We start from the raw sequence: 6,877 nt of genomic DNA, 5'->3' as shown, positions 1-6,877 counted from the left end.
AGGGGGCCGGCCGCTCCAGCTCAGGGGTGCCGGGAACCTGGGGATACCCGCACCCCGCCAGCCCCGCGGGAGCACCGTCCCGAAGCCCTTTGTTTCCTGAGGATCCCCAAAGAAGACAGAAACAGCCTTTTATCATCATCTTCCTTCTTTCTGGAAGATGCGAGGCAAGCGATGCCGGTGACAGGTGCTGAGCTCGGGCCAAGCTGCCTGCTGACAGCCGGGAGCTGCAGGTGAGGGACGCCCTTTCGGCAAGAGTCGTTAACCGGAAGGCGCTGGACCGAATTCGTGTTCATGTTTGTCTCGGAGGAAAAGAGAACGGTGAAGTGCTTCAAGTAATGTCCTGAGCACAGTCGGGGGAGGTTGTATTAGCATCGAAAAGGGGACATTGAGAAAGTGTCCACAAAGGAAGAAGGTCACTCTCAAAGGAGAGGAATCCCAGCCTACAGCCATGAAACGACCAGCAGCTTCTGCAGCTGGATCTGTGGCTCAAGACCCATCAATGAGCTGTGGTAGAGATCAGCCCTTGAACTGGGGGATTGCTGCTACCGACTGTCATACTAGGACTGAAGACATAAGACAGCTGGTGTTAGACAGTCAGGACACAAAGCAGTATCTCGCATGCAGATGTTCCTTTCCATAACACAAATAATTTGCTTTTATATAAATACTTTTCTTCTGCACATTTCAGATCGCTTTGCAAAGGAAGAGAGCAGTATAACGGAGGCAAAATGACTTGATTAAAATTGTACAATTAGTTAGAAAGTCTCCCAATTCTTACTATAGTACTCTAGCCACTGTAGCACATTTCTTCCATACAAGCCCAAACCAGTGGGAGTTGTAGAGAACATGTTAATGCAAACTCACACCTACTTACTTCAGAGAGTTCAGTGACTATGAGGCCTGAAAGCCCTAATAGGTACATCTCTGGCACCAGCAGCCATTTTCAACACTGTGTCAATTAACCCTATGGAGAAGCATTTGCCAAGCTGTTTTTATTAGTGACAGAGGAGACTGGATATTCAATGGCCTGGTTGTCAAAGGTGATGAACACACACAGCTTCCATTGACTTAAACATGACATGAGAATGCTCCAATCTGGAAATCCAGACATTAGTTTGTAAACTCTTCAAGTCACCAACTATGTTTGCATAGTGCCTAACACAATGGGGCCTGATCTGACTGAAGCCTCCATGCACTACTATAAGAGGCTATATTTCTTAATTAAATATCACAGTTCTACAATTCTGTTTGCAACCTCTAAAAAGGGCACAACCTTTTTTGGTTTGGGGAAGAGTTGGGAGATGGAGGCAAAGTATGTTATCACTTAAATGTTTTGCTGTAAAAAAATAACTTTTTAAAAAATCCAAGCATAATAGTTAATATATAGCAGAGGTATCAAACTTATTCAGTCTGCTGGCTGTGGGGCTGGTCTGCAGGCTGAACCAGACCTACAGACTGGCCCTACATTCCAGCACATGTCCTGGAGCAGCCAAAGAGGGTGCTGTGCATGGTCCAGTCCTTCTCTGGCTGCTCCTTGGACGTGCTGCACAGCTCTGAAGCTGCTGCTGCCACTGGGCTGTGCTGCATGCCCTGGAGCAGGGGCTGCACTCCATGCAGCAGCCACTCTCTCTCTCCAGGGCACAAACTGGAGCAGAGACCATCCAGCAGGCCCCGGATGCTACCTGTGGGTCATTCTGAGACCAATGGGCAGCACTAGGAGGTGTATATTAACCTAGAAGGTGTGCAACTCCTTAAAATCTAATCCTAATGGTCTGTATGAGCACACCCCTGTGGCTATTCATAGCCCCACTGAAGTCATAGCAAACCCATGCATCAGAGTCTTAGGATCATGGCCAACATTTAAACAAATAATCAAAGGTATGATTTATCTTCTAATTTTTAAATGGTAACTTCAGGTTTATATGCACAAAATGTAGCTGCCAGCTTTGACCATGTACATTCATTCAAATGATGCATCACACCCCATTAGGCACAAATAGTGCAGGGACTTGGAATTATGTGATTCCATCAGAAAAGAGATGGTGTATATTATAAAGGAGGCCAAAAGTTTCATCATAACCAAAAATGTAGACGGGCACTTGCAGAAAAAAAGCTCTGAATGCTGGTGCACCCTGAATTTAACAATACTTCAATTAGTGTTAGATTTATTTACAAGATGAGGACTTCCTGTAAAAAGTATTTCTACTATTGCTTCAACTCTTGGAATCTCCCTACATGATAGACACTCTATAAACAAACAGAATTAGAGAGGTAAACCTGGAAGTGATCTCAACAATGTCAGAACCCATTAATTAGATGCCTATAGCACAAAGGAGAATTGGTATAGCCCAGAGGAGAAATGACATAGCACAGAGGAAAATTCCATGGGTTCGATACATATGGCATAGTTTTGCTGTCAATCATTCTGGTGGCAGTAACTAGGTCATGGAGGAAAATTCCGCTATGCCTGAACCCAGTAACGAAATGCTACAATAGTGGAAAATTACAGTTTAGAAAGAAGTTCCCGCCACTCATGCAAATTCACATTATTATTGGCCAGTTTTAAATTATTCCTACGTGGCAACTAGCGATTGGCTTGCTAGCCATATAAGAGGTTGAAGCAGTTTCCGCCCAAGTTGGAGAACTCCACACACCTCGTGGAGAACTCTGAGTACACTGTGGAGCCTAGCAAACTCCACACGTGTTTCAGAGCGAACTTAGCGGCCAGATCAACCACTAAGGACTCCCCGTCACCGACCCAAGGGGGCCTAGCACACCCCCACCCAAGACGTAAGACGACTGCCGGCCTGAATACCCCGAACACCCCGACACATTTGCAGACCGACCAAACCAACTTTGTAATTTCTGCCCGACCCAAGTTTTACAACTGTAATCGAAGCAAGTTTCTGACCTGCACTGTACGAGCAGTGTAAGTAAACAATCTTTTGTTCAATCCCAACGGTTGAGTACCTGATTCCACTCCAAGCGTCACAAGTACCCGCCCGCCGATTAGGGCTCCTAAAGCCCCGAACCCCGCGCCGCGGCTCTCGGCGGCGACAAAGAAGTCTAATTCACTCCCCGACCAAGATAGGATCCAGTATGCCTAAAACATTTCTGGTAGATGTCTAACCTGTTCCACAACCTCCCTGGGTAATCTATTCCAGTGCTTAACTAATAACTACCCTTACAATGAGAAGATTTTTCCCTAAATATCCAATACGCAGTCACTGCTGCAGAATTTGCATTCTAAACAGACACATTAAGCCCTGGACTAATACCTTAAATCACAAGGATTCCTCCTCCTATGTTAAGATTCTCTGAATCTAGCCCTTGCAAAAGGTGCTAGGTCAGCTATCCAAGGCTGCTAGAGTGTTCTGATTAATAACAGGCAACACCCAACACTTTCATCCCTGGTTTTAAAAGAATGCTGCTAGCACTCTGTCATGTCCAGGTGCATCCTAGTACACTTTGGAGGATCAGCAATGGAGATCTGACCTCTGTTTTAAGTCCTCTTACCTCAACTGGAAAGGACAGCAACTGCTACAGTAACAAGAGGACTGCCTACAATAATTTATAAAGTTAAATGACTGAAAATACCTTAAGAGAAAAGAATGTCATGAATGACATGTCATGGTATCAAATATAAGGTGATCAAAAAAAGATTCAGAAGTGTGTTTTATATACTGATGGCTTTTTTATAGCTGGGAAAGGGATTAAGAAAAATCTATTATTGGCCATATACTATACTACTTTATAAAAATAAACCTAGAAAACTGGTGCAAATATTAAAAGGTTGTATCTCAATTAAGATGAGGAAAAATAAGAATTTAAGTTTCTATGGCGATGTTAGTTCTGCCGCATTGCGCGCACAGTATTTTCTGTCCCTGTTCTTTTAACACACTAAGTGTATATAATTTGTGCCATAAATTACACAAGATATGCAGTGAACCCCAAGTTACATTGCCACTTTGACTATGATAATGTAACATTAAAGTTACAGTTAATTTGCATTCTATTTTTTGTTTGTACAAGTTTATCATTGGCCTGCCTTTTTGGGCCCTATCTGCTACAGAATGAAGGAAAGCCTCCACACCAGCTTCTTATCTCAGTTCTTGTCTAAATTGTGTTTTAAATAAGTCCAATTTCTCCAAACTCACAAATAAGTAACTTTACACATTAGCAGTCCAACTAGAAGCGCTAGGATTACTCAGGCATACAAAGTTATTCACATGCATGTTTGCAGGATCAGAGGTCCTGCACTGTGAGCTCCTTGGAGATCTGAATGCATTGAATTGTGTAGGTTAGTAAAGCACCATGTAAATTTACACACTGTGTAAATATAAAAAGCATCCTGTTCGAGTTGTTAACTTCAGCTGTGACAGAGCCAAGTTTCAAGCCTGCTTGGTTTGACCCATATGGCTATTCAAACCATGGTATAAGACCAAAACACTAAGGCAGAAATAAAGACTGGGAAATATTTGTTTTTAACATAAGGTTATTTACTGTACAATGTTATAATTTTATTCAGTAACTCGGATTAGAAACTTCTGTAGTAAAAACTCTTGTTTTTACAGCACAGACAAGACTATAAATACACACATTTCCTTATCTGCAAAATGAGCATAATACTTACTCAACTTTTTAAACAATTTAATGTAAAGAGTGATACACCACAAAAGGATAAAGTACAAGCTGTCCTCTCCTGAGATAATCATTTGTCTGCTACAGGCTACAGTGCAGGTCCAGATTCTTTGTGCTAAGACCCTCCTTGCTTAAATCAGGAGTGGATCCAGATTGATTCAGCTACAGGATCCAACCTTAAATTTGTAAAATTATTTTGACCTTTAACACTTGGAATGTTAAACTATAATATAGCATAACCCCATTTTCCTGTCTGTTGTAATGACCCCATTGTTGAGTAAAAAATTAAAAAACATTGGGAAGAAAATTAACCTATCCTTTGAATAATGTATGCAATATAGATTTTCACAACATTTTAACATACTTCAGAATGATATTCAAGTATGTTATGTTATATTATTTCTCTAACAAATTACTAAGTTGCCAGTGAGAGAGAGAAAAAACCCTTAGACAATTAGTACAAAGTGAAAGATGCCTGGGGATCATTTTACTGGCAACAAATATTTAAGTCAAAGTGTATAAAATACTCTATACAGTAGAAATAATCTGAAAACAGGTGAGAAATAGTATATTAGTGAAAATAGTTTCAAACCTCCTTCACAAATTACCATTACATACCTTGGTAGAGAAAACATCTAAGGCAGCGGGAGCCAACCTTTTTGGCAGGCATGACACAAACTAAGCCTGTGCCCTCCCCAAGCACCACTCTAACCCCCTTCCTCTATTTTCTGCTCCTTACCCCAATCTGCCATGTATCACACAGAAGCTGTCTGTGCCACTTAAGGCACACATGCTACAGGTTGGCTACCTGAGGTACTTCTCCTTCCTTTCCCTTCTTAAGCTTGGAAACCATTTGTACATGAAATTCACAAGCTCCTGGAAGAGACTGGGGATGCTGAAGCAAACCTTGGGCAGCAATGGAGTAGGCTGACCACTGGGAATGGTCAGACCTATTCCTACAGTGTTTTATACCAACAATAGGGGTGTACTGATAGAGATTTTGGGAGCAGATACCAATGGCTGATTTTTAACAAGCCATATCAGCTGATAATGATCTGATTTCAATATGCAGCCCTGCAGTGTGGAGAGCAGCCGGGTCCAGCTGGTAAGTCTGTTGTGGGAGAAGGGGGGGGGGGAGGGAAGGGGCATGGGGGAGGCCCCCCACGGTGAAGGAGGGAGTGGAGCTGATGCTGCGACAGGGGCAGGGCACGGGATGGATCTGCACGCAGGGCAGAGTGGACTGCCACTGCAAGCTGGGTCTAGGACTGCACTGGGCTCTTCCCGATGGGGGGCTGGGCTGGGCTGTGCTCAGGGCAGGTGGCGGCAGCAGTGCTGGGAGTGAGGACTACAGCAAATTTTGGGGTGCACCTCCCAACCCATGCTCCCAGCACCGGCACTGCCCACCCTGAGTGCAGCCCAGCCCCCCCACCAGGAAGAGCCCAGCGCAGCCCCAGTCCCAACCCGTAGTGGCAGCCCGCCTTTGCCCCCCATGCAGATCTGGGGGTACATATCCCCTGTGCCCTCCTGGAGTGCATGCAGGGGCAGGAGCCATCCATCCCCTCCCAGACAAGCCACGGCTCCATCCCATGCTCCGCCTCACTCTGACTGGGCAGCGCCTGCCCCACTCCCACCACACCACAGCAGCCTCAATCTGCCCCCCACTCCTTTCCCTCCCCCCGTCCCCCACAACAGGCTTACCAGCTGGACCCAGCTGATCTCATGTGTGTATTCATAGTGCGAGGGGCATTTATCAGCCCTCAGATCAAAAATTCCAATTGCTGATGCTCTCAATTTTCCTCATATTGGTGCTGATCCGATATGGGACTGATGTATCCCATTGAGCATGCCTCTTGACAGAGAAGCATGGGGCAAGCTGAACAGACTGAGATCTGGATACGGATGCTTCAAAACAACACTTACAAGATGAACATCTTGGATAGCCTCCCTGTGTGAATGCAGTGTCCAACAAACAACACTGCATTTAATTGAAAGTTGCAATCTCTACAAATGCCCAGATGGGGCAGATGGACTCTGCACATTGATCAACAGACGGTGGCTCAGATTTGGAAATTGATATCTGATACCATACAAAAAAAAGAGAGAGAGAGAGAGAGCTTGGAAGCCATTTAAAGAGTTATTTCTTAAAAAGAAATATAAAAAGGAAACAATTAAAATGACTAGTATTCTGTTTTAATTGACAGTGACTGTGTCTACCTGAGATGCTGACTATGCAGTT

The sequence above is a fragment of the Alligator sinensis genome, unplaced genomic scaffold (genome assembly GCF_000455745.1).
Source record: "Alligator sinensis unplaced genomic scaffold, ASM45574v1 scaffold404_1, whole genome shotgun sequence".
NCBI lineage: Eukaryota > Metazoa > Chordata > Crocodylia > Alligatoridae > Alligator > Alligator sinensis.
The sequence above is the reverse complement of the archived record's forward strand: the minus strand, read 5'-3'. Positions refer to the sequence as shown.